The sequence below is a fragment of the Sus scrofa genome, chromosome 8, assembly GCF_054392235.1.
Source record: "Sus scrofa isolate SSC_HxYL_T2T_F1_AM1 chromosome 8, Sscrofa_HxYL_maternal_Yorkshire_Landrace_v2.0, whole genome shotgun sequence".
NCBI classification, from domain to species: domain Eukaryota; kingdom Metazoa; phylum Chordata; class Mammalia; order Artiodactyla; family Suidae; genus Sus; species Sus scrofa.
In genome coordinates, this window is record NC_139390.1 from 123,484,496 (window position 1) to 123,503,981 (window position 19,486).

Consider the following 19,486-nt stretch of genomic DNA (forward strand, 5'->3'; position numbering starts at 1 on the left):
AGAGCCTTAACCCACTGAGCAAGGCCAGGAATCGAACCTGCCACCTCATGGTTCCTAGTCGGATTCGTTTCTGCTGTGCCACAATGGGAACTCCTGTAATTTAGGATTTTAAAAATAAGGTACAGTGTAGTGAATGTTTCTGTGTTCTTCAATAGTGTGGATACTTGTCATTAAAAAAAAAAATACTTCTACATAGATTTAAATCCTACTTTCAGATAGCTTAAGAAAACAGTCCATGTGCCACGGGTGTGGCCCTAGAAAAGACAAAAGTCTCAGAAAAGTCAACCATTTGCCTTAAATTCGCAATGGTGGTAAGTGGACTAGGATTTGGAGTTAAAACTCCAAAGCCCTTTCCCTCTGCCAAGTTGCCTCCTGAAGGTGGTAAATATTTTAAATGATTCCCTTTATGAAATATTAGTTAAAATAGCTTATCATCCTCAATATTTTTATCAACCTGAATCAAATGCATGTTTGGAACCAGGTATATGTGTTTTCATGTGTGTACATATGTGTAACACTAAGGTAATTTTGCACCACTCGCATGGATCACTGTCAAGACACAGGTGAGTTTACACTACTTGACCTCTAAATTTTTAAAACGCCTCTTTGAAGTTCAACAAATCAGCAAAGTGCAATCAAGATTTAAGATCAAAACTTTTTAAAGTCATAGCTTCATATTTAGAATATATTTTTACAACTATGAGTACCTAAAATTGTTTCAAAGTAAAGCTAAATCCAAATGTATTAATATCAAAAGACAAGTTCTAGAGAGATAAACTAAGTACTTTAAAATCAAAAATAACTTCAGAATTTCAAATAGAGTTAGGCAAAGAATATTAGAAGAAATAAATTCTATCTGGCTCTTCTGTATACACTATGACCATAAATGGACTTAACATCAGTAGACTTGGTCATAATACTGACTGCCATGAACTAAATGAGTGACCTTGGGTAATTTCTTAGTCTCTTTGAACCTCAGCATCCTTATCTGTAAAATTAATGTGTTAAGCCGAATGATCTCCCGCAGCCCTAAATCATTATATGATTATAAGACTCTCTGCATGTAGCTGGAGAAACAAGCCAGTAATTATTAATTTTATATAACCCTCTTAATTTTATAAGTCAAAACATATCCCTATTGATAGCATGTAATAAAATTAACTTAAAAGTATCAGCAAAATGTGTTACCATTGAATAATTAGGTTAAAAGCTCTTGTTAACTTCACTTCAATTTAAATCTGTTAATTACTAGATGCAGTTATCTATGTAATCTATAGATTAAATGCAAATATGTACGTAACATGAAGGAAAATTTATGCCCAAATATCAGATATGCATGAATCAAAATCTGAGAGAATATCAAATCTGAGATAACATCTCCAAAAACAAAAATTGATTTTTTGGTTTAAAAGTTAAAAATATCATTTCTTTTATGGTAGAATAGTACTTGTTCTATTATTCAATAGTATTGATTAACATTAGCAATTTTAGTTTTTTGTGATTTTTATCTTTTCCATTATAGTTGATTTACCATGTTCTGTCCATTTCTACTTTATAGCCAAGTGACCCAATCACACACACATATATATACACACACATTTTCTCACATTATCCTCCGTCATGTTCCATCACAAGTAACTAGATACTTTTCTGTGTTATACAGCACAATGAAGCAAAAAAATTTCTCCAACTGCAACACTTGAGTTATAATTATGAATTCAATCTTATATCTTCTTAAATGTTTTTATTCCTTGTTCATAGAGATGATTAATCACAAGTGTTTTATAATTTGCCTCTCCTTTTAGTAATACATTGTAAGTATCTTTTCCATGTTAATAAATATTATCTAATGACATTTTCTACCTTGCTTTTGAAGTCAATTGCTAATTCTGTGCCCTTCTTACAGGTTTGGTCAATCTAAGAGAGCTCCTCCATTCAACTAACAGAGACCTAGATCTAGAACAAGGAAAGGTGCCATCTTTCTCACAACTTATGTTAACCTCTTCCTTAAGCTTTCCTTACACTAGGAGCAGATCAATGTAAAAATTAACTTCCAATGTGGCAGAGTATTTTTAGGGACTTTAAGCATTCTTTAACAATATGACAGTGACATTGTTTGAAAAAAAAATCTGATGTAGCTCTTTGAATTTGGGGTTTACAAAGTCAGTCCCACAGAGGCTTACAAAGGAATTGCAGGTATTACATCTAAACATAGTTGACTCAGTGTGCCCAATAGCTATTTAACTAATACTACGTTACCAACATATGCTTTGCTTAATTTCTTTTTTTTTTTTTTTTTTTTTTTTTTTTTTTTTTTTTTTGTCTTTTTGCCTTTTCTAGGGCGGCTCCCGTGGTATATGGAGGTTCCCAGCCTAAGGGTCGAATCAGAGCTGTAGCCGCTGGCCTATGCTAGAGCCATAGCAATGCGGGATCCGAGCCACGTCTGCAACCTACACCAGAGCTCACGGCAACACCAGGTCCTTAACGCACTGAGCAAGGCCAGTGATTGAACCTGCAATCTCATGGTTCCTAGTCAGATTCGTTAACCACTGCTCCATGACGGGAACTCCATGCTTTGCTTAATTTCAAAGCTGCTTACAACCATGTCACATACAAATTAGAATTAAGTTTAAAATAGCACAGCATGCAACCCAAATGGGGTGTGTGTGTGTATTTGTGTGTAAGCGAGTCTGTATCAATGGTCTTTAAAATCAACTTTGGTTCACATTAATAAACTTATTCAACTTGATTTTTTTTCCCATTGCTCACAGACTATTCCTAGCTATTTTCTTAGAATATGGTTATGAATTGCTTTTCTAATATTATTCTTTGAATTCTTAGATGTATCTATAAATTGCATAGGCACTTCATAACTACTTGACATCTGGAGCTGTAAGTTGAAATAGAGATATATATCCAGATACTACAGATTATGGAGAATTTGTTATTTTGAAAATATTTCTAAAGCAACTTTAATCACATATAGGCTTTGAACACATGATTTCTTTTTTGTAATGTACACATCATTCAATATCTGAAAATAAGTTGTTGCTTGGTCAAATTAAAGTGGGTCCAATATCTCTGAAAAAACTATAAATTTGGAAGATAGTAAAATGACCACAGTGATGAAAAAACTTATTTTGAAGAAACCAACATACAGATACTAAAGCATCATTCTGGAATCTTGCCTTATCAGTAGCAGTGAGAGCCAGGGCTGCCAATAAGGGGGAGGTAGGAATGATATGCTGACCCTGAAAAGCTGTCCCTCATAATGGATCCTTTTCCTTCAGAAACCATAGCAAGTATGTGTCAGTGCTTCAAGTACTTTTACTCTAGCAGTTCAACTTGAGGTTTCCATTCCTGCCAAGAGATTCTTTTTTAATTTATCCAAGTATTATTTCCAGAAATTTGTATTTGTTTCACAAATACTTCTAGGGCTTCTTTCCATGTGTGTCATTGCTTTCAAGTAACAATTTTGTCACAGGTACTTACTTCAAAGTTATCTTAAAGGTTCATCTCTTTTATTTCAGCGATTGTTTGCGTAGGGAGAGAATTTTTGTTTCCATTTTTAAGGTAAAAATGGCAAGTAGATAGAGATGAATTTTAATTGATTTGCCAGAAGTCAAGGGCAGCTCTTGGCCCAGAGCTCCAATTTGCTGAAATCAGCTCAGTGTTCTTAATCATATATATGCATTGATCAATTGATATATTTTACTCCTCTGCTACCTCCTTGAGAATTCAAGTGACACACAAACCCTATTTTTATTGGCAAATCAATTAATCATTAGATATATCATTTTTAAAACTTTCATACTATTTGGTATAACTGATTCTGGCTTTGAAATCAGACAAATGAACACAGAAAGGCATAGCCTGCATGCAAAAAATTTTTTTCTTTTCAGTGAAGAGCCTACTTTCTAAGTCAGGTGAGTAAAGTAAGTTGCTTTCATGTTTGATTTACAAACATGGCTACCCTGTGATCCAGCAATAAAACCAATAGTGGCCAATGTGTCCTGAACCCCACTCCAAGATTATGGCCAATGAGGTACTAGGTGTTTTTTATTTTTAATGTCATAGATACAGGGCCTCTCATAAGTTCCATGGCATCTTCTTTCCTATCCCTACTTCCTTCCAGGCAAATGCCCATCATCTAATCAGTTTGCTTTCCTCTCATTTAACAATAAAGATTTGTCTTCTATAATTAGTGATGACTGAAGTAAGAAAAACCCAGGTAAAGCTGGCATACCATAAACTGTGCATAAATGATTATTAGAGGTATCTCTTCACACAGGGTTTGAGACACTGTGATAGGAAAAGTAGTGCAATAATGAGCAAAATGTGGAAGATGGAAGGGGAGACTAAAAATCATACCATCTTCTGAGAGTCCTGCTTGCTGCTATTCATGAATATTAAGGAATGTGAGTAGTACAGTGACTGTGGATTCCAGCAGTAAATAAAGAAGGAAGTTAATGTGATCAGTGAAAAGCCAGTCTCCTGGCCAGAGCTCTGTAGTAGGCACAGGAAGAGCAACAGTGGGTGTGTGTCCAGATCTTGAATCTCAATACAGATTTAAAACTAGAAGGCAGTGATTTACAGGAATGATTTCACCAGTTTCTAATGGGATTGCTTGCTAAGAAAAATTAGCAAGTATTACTTCCATGTGAACCATAACTTCATGCTATTACTCTGGTCCATATTTCCCACCGTGCTCTCCTTATTCCATGTGGGTATAGCTAGCCCTCGCTATGTGATTTTCCTGTGTCTTGCATGAACTATTCCCGCTCTTTTTTAGCTCCGCAGAGAATGATAGTCAACCATGTGTCACCACCCTTACTTTTTTGATAAGCCACGAAAATTTCACTTTTGAAGTATATCCTTCTCGGTTACTAACAAAGAGGTTAAAACTAAGGTGCATGTTATTTCTGAAATATATGAACATTTCTATGATGTTCTTTTTCTAAATCACTCAGCTCTCCACTTCTACTTTCTGCTTTTGCTCCTTTCGCCTTAAGAAGATATAAGAAATTAAATTCAGTAATAAATGTAGTTTGAGTGGTAGGGATTGGTAGGAAAGAAACGTACAAATACGAAATGAGAGAAAAAACTTGTCACATCATTTCTCAGTTCACTGCATTGCCTCCTCTCTAAACCTTTGTAAATATACTCTTTATGTTTACAGCATCCTTTCTCATTTCTTCACTTGGTTAACTCCTCTTGTTTCCTTCCGTGACCCACCCTCCCTTTGACTAGTCTATGGCTGTGGTATGTGCTTCCTCAAATTGTTCTAGATACTGGGTTTTGTACCCTTTTTTGCTCCTATCCCGCCGTCAATTTTGCCACTACTCTGATAATCATTGAAGGGCAGAAATTCATGTTTGCATGCTATTATTCTTAAATCTTACTGTCTGGTGTAGGAGATCCAATGAACATTTGCAGGCAGACAGAAAAAGGAACAGGGAGAAGAGGAAGGACAAAAGGAAAAGAAAATGCAGCTTTCAAGTCAGTCATCAATGACCATTAAGTAACGCTACTTGTCCTTCCAAGTTTAACATCCCAGTTCTGTGAATATTTATGTTATTTTGATTGGTTCTTGGAAATACAGCAGGAGGCTGATGGGTGGAGCACTAGTCCACTGTAGGCACATCCTCAGAAAGTATTTTTTATTTGTTGCCTTTAAAAATAATATGGCGCCATGACAGTTGGTAGGACAACAACAAAAGACATGAGATGAATCATTGAGAAATAATTCAGTTCCTGGGACAGCGAGAGAATGACTCCTCACCCCAAACATTCCCTGGCTATAGTGTTGCACAAGGTATGCATTTAATAATCGTAACTGGATGGTGATGATGATGATGAAAGCAGCAATGGACAATAATTTCCAAAGGTTTCCCTTTCCATTTCACATATGCACATTGCATTCAGTCTTTGGATAGTCTGGATTTACTCTCATACCGCTTCATTTAATGAAGATTACAAATGAAACCCTCTGAGAAATAACCTAAGAAATGTAGACCCAATTAAGTGACCTCTATTTTCACCTGTGTTGAAGGTTGAGTATATCAATGCCTCATTATTATGAAAATGCCAATTATTTGTGATTCATAAAGCCAATATTAACTCTTCACTAGATTATGTATTTCCAAAAAATGCAAAATGAAAGTGGGCACCAGTTGCTTTGTAACTTTGACTCTGATGATTGGGGGCTAGATTTCTAAGGAGGCCAAGGATTTCTTTTCAATACCTAGTCCTAGAATAGCTTCCAGCTCTATCGATCCTTCCGTCTCCTTCCCAGCAAGATATCAAGAGACACTGCTAAAGGCATTTCCTGTTTCCTTTGCACTTCTCTCTGATTTCTATGACATACTTAATCTGGGTCTTATGACCTGTCAACTTTTAATAGTTCTAATTGCCCAACTATCTGCTCTTGCGTGATCATAAAATCCTTTTAACATTTCACTTTTCCCCTCAAGAAAATGTATCCTGATTTCCGGGACTTGACCTTCAGCTTCTCTGGTAAACAGGCAGGCAGAGAATTCATTTAGGCTCTCAGCAAAGGCAGCCTCATCCGTCACCGACTTCCCACTCGTCCCCTTAATGGTCCTATGGAAGCCTTGCTGGGATGTATGCTTTTACTGTCATAAAAGAAGTTTGTCCTCAAACTTGACCATTTTTTTTGGTTCTTTTTCTCTCCAAGGCCCTTTTAGAGTTCCTTTCCAAGTATAGAGGATTTATTTTTCTATTTCTTTAAAATTTTTGCATCTTGGAAAAGGGTTGGGAGCCCTTTTTTGCTGCATCATCTCGAGTCACTCCTTTTCCACTTTGATCTTGTACAACGCTAAACAAATTTACCACTTATTAGTGGGACTGGCATTCTGGGTGATGCTGTGTTTTTAAAAACCACTTCCCTGCTATTTACCCTGACCTTAATTCAGTGGTCTGTCTCTTTCTGAATTCATGATTATATGCTGCATTTTATTTTCTGTCTTCCCAAATTTCTATGTTGTCTCCAAACACCTCTAGCTTCAGTGTGGGATTAAATCATACACTTAATGAGATTTAGTCACTGCTTTCCATAGTCTCTTTCCTTTGAGTTCTAAACATTATTTAATTGTGAACCTGGCATTCTTTCCTTCCTTTTCAGTTTGATGTACACATTAAATTAGAAAGCAGCTTTGCACCAGATCCAGCCCTATTTCCTCCACTTGATGTAATCCTGTCCTATGCGTAGTTAATTAAAATCTTCCACTGTTCCCTCCCTGCCCTTTTCTTGCTGTGTATATGTGTATGTGTGTGTCTGGGCGCTATTTCCTAGTTCATTTCTACAGGACATCTTATAACATTGCTGTTATCACATTTTCAACCAATGTATAATACACGACTCCCGCCCTTCATCACTGCTCGTTTCAGAACTGTCAGAAATTATCAAATTTTCCCTATAAACCAAGCAGTGTATTTTTAAATTTCCATTGATTCTTATAAATATGAGTGCTTAGTATACACAAGTCATTAAACGGCTTAAAAAAGTCCCAGAATTAATGTATAATACGGTTTCGTTAAATAATTGACCACTCTAGGCAAGCAACTCCATGTGGTGGCTAGAAAATTATTAAAATAGACAAAATAGACGCACAGCATCACATGTGGGCTGATGACCTTCTAAAATGGCCGCATATTTTAAAAAGAAACAGAGCCCTGCGTATAAAGGAAATTTTGAAAATCTAGGAGCAGTCTTTGGATTGTTTGCTGCCACTGCTTCTAGGCAACAGGCAAGAGATGTTTACAATCTGGGCGCTCCCCTGCCCCCACCTCTAGAAGCTTTTCATCTGCGGCGGCTGCTGCTGCTGCCGCTGCTGTTGATAGAACTACAGGACCCAGTGCCTGATAGTGCCCCTCCCCCAGCCCGCTGCCAGCTCCTGGAGCCCAGCTGTTAAGGCCTATCTAGCTAATCACCCCTTTTACCATCAGGCTCGTTTGTGGAAGTTAATGTCATGTTCAGAGAGGACAGTGCTTCCGGGAGAGGGGAGGATTTCTCATTTTACCTGGGAGAAAAACAGCATCAGGACTAAGGTGCCTCTTTTGTCCTGGATGCTTGACTCCATTGTCACTCACCTTCCGTGCAGCAGGGCAGCCCAGAGAAGTGGGATCAGGGGCCGCCAGCTCAAGTAGACCTTAGAATAGGGACCCTTGACCTGAGTTTCACAGAAAGGTTTCCTCAAAGGAATTCCCAGGTTTTCCAAAATGATAAACAGAAAGGAGTATGATTTTAATTGACTTTTTTTGAAAACATGCAACCTGTATCTGTTCAGAAATGGAGAGGTGGACATTCAAAAAAACCACATTTAAAAATGTCAACCATCGTAGAATACCAAATTCTAAAGTTAACTCATTTCTGGCTTCATGAAACAAGCTTTAATTCTTTTATCTTGTGGAAAGCAAGAAGGTATTTGAAAAAGAAAAGGCAGAGATGTCTGAGTGAATGAAGGGAAAGAAAAATTGAGGGCAGGGGCTGCCAGGCCAAGGTTACTGTTCTAGTTGCCAGGAAACGTTTTCTACCTTGTTTTGATACCACTCTGAGCTGGCTCAGGCTGACCAGATAGAATAGCAGCTGAATTTCAAACATGTCAGCTCGACAGAGGCTGGGTGGCAATCTGTCAGGATGCTGGAGGCGGCCTCCACTTCTCCACGTGAGGGTAGGGTGGACCACTTGGTCTCTTAGTGTCCTTAACTTCCAGTGATTAACAAATTCTTGCAGCATATAATACACAGTCAAATAGAGAAGTCTTAGGGTCTACTTGTTATGAGTCCAGACTCTGGGGTTGATGAGACTGCGTTCCAGCTCAGACGCTGTTACTTCTCAATCAGGCAAATGCTCCTCTACATTTTCCTTTAGTTACAAAGTAGGAACAGTTCCTTAGGAATTGTTATCATGATTTAATGAGATAATACATATAAGTCACTTAAAATACTGGCTGGAACATAGTAAGCACTCAAACATGTAATTAGTATTTTTGATGAATTAAAGGAAAAAATTGGTAATTATAATGCATCTTCATCATATTTGCTATCCTAGTTATTACCACTATGTGGTTAATATTCAAAATTACCAGGTCTGACATTTTCCAAACCCCAAGCAAATTAGAAGAAAAGAATCCAACTTAAAAATAGTATTTTAAAAATTGAACTTAGACATCTCTGAAGTCTGCTTGGCAGCTTTGCCATTCATATGCCTATGAACCCTTGTTTCCTTCAAATTCTTTAAAAAAATAATAAAAAGTAACACTTGTTTTCTACAAGTTTCTTTAGTGAATGATATTTGATCCTCAACCCGGCTCGTAGTAGTTTGGAGATTATTCCCGTTTCACTAATGGGGGATTGAGGTGGGTGAGGGTAGACTCAATCTATGGAAAGAATAAGGAGGAAGAATGAACGAGGAAGGAGAGAAAGAAAAAGAAGGACCTAAGTGTGCAGAATAATACCATTTATACTTGTTGCCGGCACAGCAAGAAATACATTGCTTAAAGGAAGCCACCACAGACCCCGTCGTCATGAAATGAAACATTTAGCATCAAGGCCTTCGTTCTATTTAAAGAAACATCAGGAAAAGGTATGACCCTGACTCCTGGCCTTCACCAGGTACAAACAGCAGCTACTTTCTCAAGGACCCCTTGTCTTTTCTTTCTAAGTTTCTCTTTTGTTTCCAACATTTACAGTTTCAGGCAAAGCTTTCTCAGAAGAACCGAGTTTGGCTGCAAGTTTTGAACTATGATACTCTCATTACAGCCTGTTTGGTTAAGGATGTTGGTCATAGAGAACGGGAACACCTGCACTTCACAGCCAGTGCAGGATACCCTTTCATTTCAATTTAAGTGTTGACTTTTATAAGGCTTTATTTGACTTGGACCCTTGTTGCCTTAGGGATCAGCTGTCTTCCTTTATACCCTCATAGTCACTGGGAGCCACCAAGAAGCATTTGGTTATAATATTTAACTGCCAAAGGCAGAGATGTGTGTGGGTTGAGGCGGAGGAAAGAGAGATCTTTCTCTTTTCCTTCCCAATCAGTCCCCTTTAATGCAATGATGCGTTGTCTCTATGCAGCACTTGAGCTCAACTCAGGGTCCTCAAGGGGACATTTAACATGCCCTGAAGGAATACCAAAAGCCATGGTGTACACTGGCAATTTCCTGCCTTACGTTCTCTGACCTTCAGCTGGATAAGGAACCCAACTCTAGAACAGAAACTTCATGAGAGAGAAACTCAAGTTTGGCCCACCTGTCTGCTCAAAGACTTCCAAGGAATGAGAATTTTAGATGATCATAAACATACCCAACCTCATCAGGAAAGGAAGCTGTACTGGATCTAGTTTAAATGCTGTCCTATCTTGAAACTGAGAGGGATTTTTGTTCTGTTTCCAGGAGCACTTTTAAATTTTTCTTTTTTAAGCATATTAATTAATATTATACTGACAGAGGGTGAAGAAGTATCTTTTCACTAAGATGGAAGTTAGAAGAGACAGAGTTGATATTGCTTGGAGACTAAGAGACAGCAGTGTCTAAGAGGGATACCAAAGGACCCAGTAGTAAAGAACCAAGTGTGAAGCCCTAAATCAATCAAGTTGAGGGAACCAAGAACACAGATAATGTAAAACCTCAGATCATGGAACCAGAGTTAGGAGGTATCATGAAGAATTTAGGATAATTTTCAAAGAATATGGGATTTCTGTGACTTGATGTCCACTGAATTGTGTAGTGATAGAATTTGCTGATATTAATTTAGCAATTTTCTAACAGGTTCTGTAAGAACTTACAGTTGGCCCCATAGAGCTGTTTAAGGAAATTATTATTCCAGTGGATAGACTGAATAAATTGTAATTCTGCTCAGAAGCACCTTGCTCTTACATGGACAGAGTGTTTCTGCTCCAAGAGTCATAGCACAGTTTATAGCCTAGAAGCTAAGCCACATGACTTCCTTTAGACAAGCTGAAAAATCGGAGGCTTAACCTCTGATGAGTCTCTCTCCAAGAAACATAGCTGAAGGCAGAGAGTTGTATGCCAAGAACAGTGGGATTATATGAAAATCTACATTCTGAAAGGTGGGATGTCTTCCCTACTTGAATCTAAGAACAGTGGCAGCCAGGCTATAAATCCTAGGTAGGAAGAAAGTAAAATATTCATTTTGGTAGAAAATATCCTGGTTGCAGAGAACCAGTAGAGAAGCCCAGCCCACGGACACAGAGCATCCAAGCAACTTCTTAGTACTTCCACTGCAATGTGAATTAACTATTTTATATGGGGAAAAATGTCCTGTAACATGGGAGATAGAGCACAAATAAACCAACGACAGAAGAACTTTGAAGAATCACTAAACGATTTAGAGAGCAGGAAGAAGTTTTAAAAGGTTATGATTAATGTCTTCAGATAAAGAGTGTTGCTGCTGCAACCTTGAAATAGGAAAAGGAGGCTATAAAAAAGACAAGAACATAAGGGTACTCTTGGAAATAACTGCAGGGACAAAGCAGTCATCTGAAGAATTAAAATATGAAGTTGAGCAAATCTTCCCAAAAGTGGGAGAAGATATAGAAAGGAGGGAGCGAAATAAAATTAGGAGTTCACTACAGGAGATAAACATTCAAAAAAAATAGAAATTTTACAATGACACGATAGAAAAAAATTAAGGATGGAAAAAAATCATTGAATGATTTTAAAACACTTCCTAGAACTTAAGCAGATAGTTTTCAGGTTGAAAGGGACAATTAAGAAAACCCCAACACACAACTGGGGCTGAAAAGGTGACACTAAAATTTTGTAAGGAAAAACAAAAAACAGGCTTCATCAAAGCATTGGGAATCTAAGTAACATCAGACTTCTCAAAACTCTGAAAACTAGAAACAAAGTAGAAATTCCTTCAAAATTCTTAGAGAAATAATTCTGAGAGAATATATAGAATTCTCATGCCCTGTTGAACTTGCAATCAAACACAAGTATAATAAAGACAACATCAGACATGCAATTTGCCTCCCATTTGCTCTTTCTCAGAAAGTTACTAGAATCTGTGTTTACCAAAAGAAGCATGTAAGCTAAGTAGGACACGGATCTGGGGTCCATGAAACCAGGAATCCTTGACAAGAAAACAGTTCATAGAAAAAGAAAAGTTAAATAAGACTATAGATAAAAAGAAGACACATAAAATGCATGATTTCACTCATATGTGGGATCTAAAAAACCAAGCACAAACCAAACAAAAAATGAAACAAAAACAAACTCATGGATTTAGATAACAGATTAGTAGTTACCAGAGGGGCAGGGGTTATAGGGCAGGTGAAATGGATGAAGAGGTCAACTCCACAGTGATGGATGGTAACTAGAACTGTGGTGCTCATCTCTCTAGCGTATCTGTCGTGTACACGTCTTTTCAACTATAATACTGTACATTTGCAGCATGTAATTTAAAAAGGGGAAAAGAAGTTCATGTAAAAGAAAGCAAATGGGATCACAGAATACTTACTACACAGCTGAATTATGATGCTACTGTTGTAGTTTTAGTAATGTTAAAATTAATTACTGTAGCCCCAATTATCATATAGCTATTGGGAAGTTGACCTGGGGAGAAGTGTGTGTGCACACACACATGCACACCCATGGGTTTTCACATGGACAGTGAAGAATTGGAGAAGATATAAAGGAGATTTTCATCTCCCAAAGTAACAAGTCAATAGATAATATCTACAACTGTAAAATCAGGAAACTGCTCAATGCATATTCTGGCATATGGAAGAAAATACCGAAAGAAAATAGTTAAAATGATTGAAAGCAGCTGCCTTTACAGAGCTGAGACACTGCTTTTTCATCTTTGATGCTGTTCACTTAGTGAAACTATTTGCCTTTTGGTGTTTGAAAATTTGATGTGGAAAAATTCACAACAGAAGATGTCCATATGACTAGAATGAATAGTGAGAAAAGGAATCATAGGACAGGAGGATACATACAGGGCTAGTTAGTCCTTAACAAAATATTTAAAATATTTACTAAGACAAATAGTATGAATTGTCCTCAATGTTGAAAATGTTCTATGAATAATTTGGTAACAACACCGTGGTGGCCAAGTTATCATCTATAAAGAATCCACATTTGCAACCCATGTAACAAGGAAACTACACATACATTTATGAAAATTACAGAAAACAGATGTTATTTACAAAGGAAGAGGAAGTATCAAATTACAGATTTGTTTTAATAGAACAAATAGTGTATAGAAGTTTGTTAGCTTTTGTTAGCTTTATTTTATATATATCAGGAAAGTTTATTATAATCTCTTTAAAACCTAGGTAGTCAAACCTTCCATTTTTTTGACAACTAAGCAGTAGCTGGTATATGGTGGTATAAACATCTTCTAAATGAATGATTATATGTAATTGAATAAAATTCTTGGATGGTATGTTTGATAAATCTAGAATCATAATTAAAGCAAACCTGAGAGAAAAGGGCCTATTCTGTATTTTAAAAAAATAAAAACGTAACCCATAGAGATTCTATAGTCCTCAGTCCAGTCTCAAAGTCCCACTGTCATAAACTATCTTTTTATACCTAAATTAGATCTCTAGTTTCAGAGTTTAAGATCATTTTCCTCTTTTCCACCCAAACATTTTTGGGTATAAAACTATCAAAATGGATCACAGGCAAACCTAAAGCCAGGGCAGGCTAGGGGCGTGCTATGCCCAGAAAAATTCAACTCAGACATGTGCTGAAGATTTTACAGATTTTTTTTTTTTTTTAACGTGGTGAGGAGTCAAACACATAGCCAGAGTTTCAGTATCAGCTAGAAAGAAGCACAAGTTAGAAACCCTTTGAGAAAAGTCAAGTCTGTCCTAAAGATATGACAGAATCCTCACCCAGATTAGGTGGCATCCAAGTAGAAAGACTGTTTCTGCTTCATGAAGACTTGAAGGTCAGGGGTCTTGGCTTGCTTCTCTGTCTGGATGTGCAAGTGTCTTGCCAGGCTTGTATAGCTGGCTTTTTTTGTAGTGAATTATATATATTTTAACTGCATTAAGAGAACTCACAGCCTTTGCCTGAATGTGTTGGTGTTGTCCTGTCAATCAAAGACTCATCACCCTTTTGACAGCCATGCAATCCTGTGAGTAAGGATCTTTCACACATGTGACAATTCTATCTTTCAACTTCGTTTTCTCTGAACGTAATGCCTCTTTAAAATGAATCATTTTCAAGCCATCTAATCATCATTGCATCATGTTTAAGCTTGTCGAAAATTTTTGGTATCTTCGTAACCACAATGTTCTTTTACTGTAATCCAGTAGAAAATGCATCTGTATTTTGAAATCAAAGATGTATGTTTAGATTCATGTTTTGCCATATATTCTGGGTTCTTTCGTAGTTATTTCACTTGTGAGCCTAATTTTTTAATGAAAACCATGGTAAACTAGAGAATATTCCTAATGCAATTGTGAGTATTATGGGAATGTGAAATGAGTTAAGAAATATTTAAGATAGTTAGCACTCAATAAAAGTTAATTTCTCTTTTATACATTTATCAATATATAATCATTCTTAATATATCAAACTCATGCAAAGCATTTATTCTCATATATAAGTATATATAAGTACTGCAGGATTTAACATTCAATGATAAAAAGACAACATGATAATTTACCATAGGGGCTAAGAAATGCATTTCCCAGAATTCTCTTCCCAAGCTCCAAGTTAGGGTTGACTCCAAGAGAATTTACACAAGATTTATAAGGTGGAAGTGAAGCAGCAGTCATCATACTTGGAAGGTTAGTGCAGAACTCTAAATACAGCTTCAGCTTACACACGTAACCAATCTTCAGATACACTTTGTTGATGTCTTATAACAGCTGGATCTGCAGCTTCTGTGGCTTTCATTGGATATTCTTAGCTTCTGAGACCTGAGCCAGGCATGTATACAACTATGAGGTCAGGTGTCCTGGCTTCATACCTGGTCACTGTGTGCCTCAGGTTTAGATGCAATGAGAGACAGCTGTGGACGGTTTCCTGTTTGTCTCATGGGTTCCTCTTCCAGATTCCAATTTGCCTTTGCTTTCATCCATTTCATGCCCAGATTATTATCTTAAATGTGTGCCCTGCTTACATTCCATGACTTCAGCCCTCCACAGACACAGCAACAGTGGTTTTTCATAGCTGCCATTACCAGCTCCCACAATTAAGTTCTATCATGAATCGCTTATTCCTTATCATTCACAGTGGTCCTTCTTGCATGAAGTGATATATCCATTGGTAACTGGCTTACTTTTTCTGACAACAGTCTTTATTTTTTGCATGTGAAAAGATGACATTTTCTGTATCTCAAGGCCAAGAAGTGGTCTTGTTCCATCATTCCATGACCAATATAGTGTGAGTTACAAAAGCCTTGTTTGCATCCGACTCTCATTCACATCATTATCCCTTTTTTCCCTTTAGGTAACCCAGATTTATTACATCTCTATTTTGTGCCAGGGACTTTGCTAAGTAGCTTGCATTTTGTCATTAATCTCCCCAGAAACTCCATGAGATAGGTTACACCTGCTATTCTCTTTAGAAATGAGAGAACAAAAGTTCAGAGATGGCTACATTTGCTATTACCTCCTTGTTACTGGAACACACTGGGTGGCCCATTTGAAAAACTACCAGCATGTCAGTTTCTAGACAATCTTAAGTTATTTACAAAGTAAGGGGACATGCCGAATTTCAGACAGAGCAAACATCCCATTGAGTTAAACTTTTTTTGGTCAGAGGTCACACATAGAGATAGAATATGTTAGAGCCCAGAGTCTGAGAATAGGATCCAAGTCCTGGACCAATACTCCATCAACCACATGTTTTCGCATCATACTTTGCAAATCAGTTTTTCATTTTCCAAAAAACCCTGTTAGAATTTTTTATTGAGATTACACTGACTATACTGATCCACTTGGGAAGACATTCTTAAAAATATTCATTCTTTCATTCTACAAACCTGAAATACTTCTCCATTTGTTTCCATCCACTTTCAATTTTTCTCTTTGCATTTAAGTGTAGAGGATGTACACATATTTTGCTAACTTTATTCGAAGTATTTTATTCTTCTATGAACTACCCTTCCAAGCTCAAGAAATTATGAGATTTCATTAATGTAATAAAAACACATGTTAAATGGATAAAATATTTACAAACAAAGAAACTGTCAAGGGATTATTCTCCAAAATATACAAAGAGCTCATGCAGTTCTGTATCAAAACCAACCAACCCGATCGATAAATGCAGTAAAGATCTAAATAGACATTTCTCCAAAGACAGATGGCCAACAAGCACATGGAAAAATACTTATCAATAATTATTAGAGGAGAGAGGACAAGATGGCGGAGGAGTAGGGGGACACGCTCGCCCTCTCCCACAAACACAACAAAAAAAGCACATCTACAGAAGAAATGACTCGCACAGAACAACAACCAATCGCTGGCAGAGGAACCTAAACTCCAATAACGGCAAGAAGTTCGTGACATTATTGGGCAGAACGGGAGAAAAGAGGAGAGTGAGAGAAGGTGAATCCGAGCGGGACGGGCGCTCCCGAAAGGGAACTGCGGAGGAGAAAGGGATCCCGCACCCTGGAAAGTCTCCTACCGGGGGAAAGATCAAACGAACCGGAGGAATCTCCAGATGCAGAGAAGAGTGTAGCAGTAAGTCGGAGTACGGAAAAAAGATCAAGAACCCAACGGACCATCTGAACTACGGGCACAGTCAGCAAAAATTGAGACGCCTGGGTGGGGGCTGGGCACCGAATCCTCGGCTCCAGAGGTTAGTCCCCGGGAAAGGGCCGGGGGACGCCTGGGTGGGGGCTGGGCACCGAGACCTCAGCTCTGAAGGTTGGTCCCCGAGAGGGGGCCGGGGGACGCCTGGGTTGGGGCTGGGCACCGAGACCTCGCCTCCGAAGGTTAGTCCCCAAGAAAGGGCCGGGGGACGCCTGGTGGGGGGGGGCTGGGCACCGAGACCTCAGCTCCAGAGATTAGTCCCCGGGCTAGGGGGGCGGGGAAGAGCGGAAACTGCTTGGGAGGTCTCTAAACCATTTGAGGGGGCAGAGACTGCCTGGGAGACTAGAAAACAAAGCTGTCGCAGAGGAAGGGAGCAATACTCTAGGGGCGGGGAAGTGGAAAGCCGCCTCAGAGGGAACCTGGGAGAAGAGCCTGGTCTGCGCCCGTGCTGGGGAGGGGAGAGAAGAAGGGGTGGGTCCCCATAGAATACCCCCCACGCCACAGCAAGCTTACAGGCCCGCTAGCTAGCAGAAAGCTGTGCTTCCCAGTGCATTCCCTCCCCCCACCCCCGCCACCCCCTATGCTCTCGCCGAACCTGGGGCTGCCTGCCATCCAGGAGGGCTGGCCTCAACAATTGCCTGAAGCCTACCACCGCAGGGGCTCTCCCTGCACAGGCCTGCTTGCCCTTTGGAGGGGCTACACTTCCACAGAGCAGCACCAAACACCACCAGCCCCCTAGAAAAGGCCTGCAGCCCAGAAAAGCTAGAACAAGCCTAGCCAGGCCGTGAATAGATCGACCTAATTCTCCCACGGTTTTTCTGAGACGGGCTCCCCCGGGGAGGAGCCTCTTGAGTCTCCAAGGGCCTTGCTACACGCCCAAGACCCCAGGGGGTGCTAAGACCTAGTGGACCAGCTGCATAGGACTGCCAGCTCCAGGCAGGACCCCCTGCAGCCCAGAAAAGCTGCAACAAGCCTGGCCGAATCGGGAAAAGATCTCAGACGGTCTTTCTGAGTCGGGCTGTCCTGGGGAGGAGCCTCTTGAGTCTCCAAGGGCCCTGCTACCCGCCCAAGACCCCAAGGGGTGCTGAGACCTAGTGGACCAGCTGCATAGGACTGCCAGCTCCAGTCAGGACCCCCTGCAGCCCAGAAAAGCTGCAACAAGCCTGGCCGAATTGGGAAAAGATCTCAGACGGTCTTTCTGAGTCGGGCTGTCCTGGGGAGGAGCCTCTTGAGTCTCCAAGGGCCCTGCTACCCGCCCAAGACCCCAGGGGGTGCTGAGACCTAGTGGACCAGCTGCATAGGACTGCCAGCTCCAGGCAGGACCCCCTGCAGCCCAGAAAAGCTGCAACAAGCCTGGCCGAATTGGGAAAAGATCTCAGACGGTCTTTCTGAGTCGGGCTGTCCTGGGGAGGAGCCTCTTGAGTCTCCAAGGGCCCTGCTACCCGCCCAAGACCCCAGGGGGTGCTGAGACCTAGTGGACCAGCTGCATAGGACTGCCAGCTCCAGGCAGGACCCCCTGCAGCCCAGAAAAGCTGCAACAAGCCTGGCCGAATCGGGAAAAGATCTCAGACGGTCTTTCTGAGTCGGGCTGTCCTGGGGAGGAGCTTCTTGAGTCTCCAAGGGCCCTGCTACCCGCCCAAGACCCCAAGGGGTGCTGAGACCTAGTGGACCAGCTGCATAGGACTGCCAGCTCCAGTCAGGACCCCCTGCAGCCCAGAAAAGCTGCAACAAGCCTGGCCGAATTGGGAAAAGATCTCAGACGGTCTTTCTGAGTCGGGCTGTCCTGGGGAGGAGCCTCTTGAGTCTCCAAGGGCCCTGCTACCCGCCCAAGACCCCAGGGGGTGCTGAGACCTAGTGGACCAGCTGCATAGGACTGCCAGCTCCAGGCAGGACCCCCTGCAGCCCAGAAAAGCTGCAACAAGCCTGGCCGAATCGGGAAAAGATCTCAGACGGTCTTTCTGAGTCGGGCTGTCCTGGGGAGGAGCCTCTTGAGTCTCCAAGGGCCCTGCTACCCGCCCAAGACCCCAAGGGGTGCTGAGACCTAGTGGACCAGCTGCATAGGACTGCCAGCTCCAGGCAGGACCCCCTGCAGCCCAGAAAAGCTGCAACAAGCCTGGCCGAATTGGGAAAAGATCTCAGACGGTCTTTCTGAGTCGGGCTGTCCTGGGGAGGAGCCTCTTGAGTCTCCAAAGGCCCTGCTACCCGCCCAAGACCCCAAGGGGTGCTGAGACCTAGTGGACCAGCTGCATAGGACTGCCAGCTCCAGGCAGGACCCCCTGCAGCCCAGAAAAGCTGCAACAAGCCTGGCCGAATCGGGAAAAGATCTCAGACGGTCTTTCTGAGTCGGGCTGCCCTGGGGAGGAGCCTCTTGAGTCTCCAAGGGCCCCGCTACCCGCCCAAGACCCCAGGGGGTGCTGAGAACCAAGTGAAATCTGCTACCATCGTGGGGTGGACCTCCCAGTCCTGTCTGCCCTCAGGAAGTCCTCCTTTGCTTCAAAGAAACACTGTTAGTCCCATCAACACTCCAGAAAAGCCACACTGCCTCAAAAAAAGATTGACCAACAACGACAGCCCTCAGGAAATATTCCAGGGCAGTGACAAGGCAAACACTACCCGATAACGGAGAGTACAACTCCCTCAGGAGAAAGAAGACAACAAGCAAGATGAAGAAGCTGAGAAACCACCCCCAGTCAAACCAACAGGAGAACTCACCTAAAACAGTCA

The 19,486-nt window shown here is 40.6% G+C and overlaps 1 protein-coding gene across 12 annotated transcripts in view; it reads right to left on the minus strand.

Moving 5' to 3' along the window:
* Positions 1–19,486, minus strand: part of LOC146401023 (uncharacterized) — a 395,912-nt gene that overhangs the window by 285,225 nt on the left and 91,201 nt on the right. The window contains exon 3 of one of the 12 annotated variants that reach the window (XR_014813273.1): positions 5,647–8,887. The exons of 10 other annotated variants lie outside the window; for them this stretch is intronic. The gene's annotated coding sequence lies outside the window, so the exon portion shown is untranslated. Of the gene's footprint in view, positions 1–5,646; positions 8,888–13,213; positions 15,901–19,486 lie in introns of those variants that run through there. One more of the 12 variants, XR_014813280.1, reaches the window with a different exon arrangement.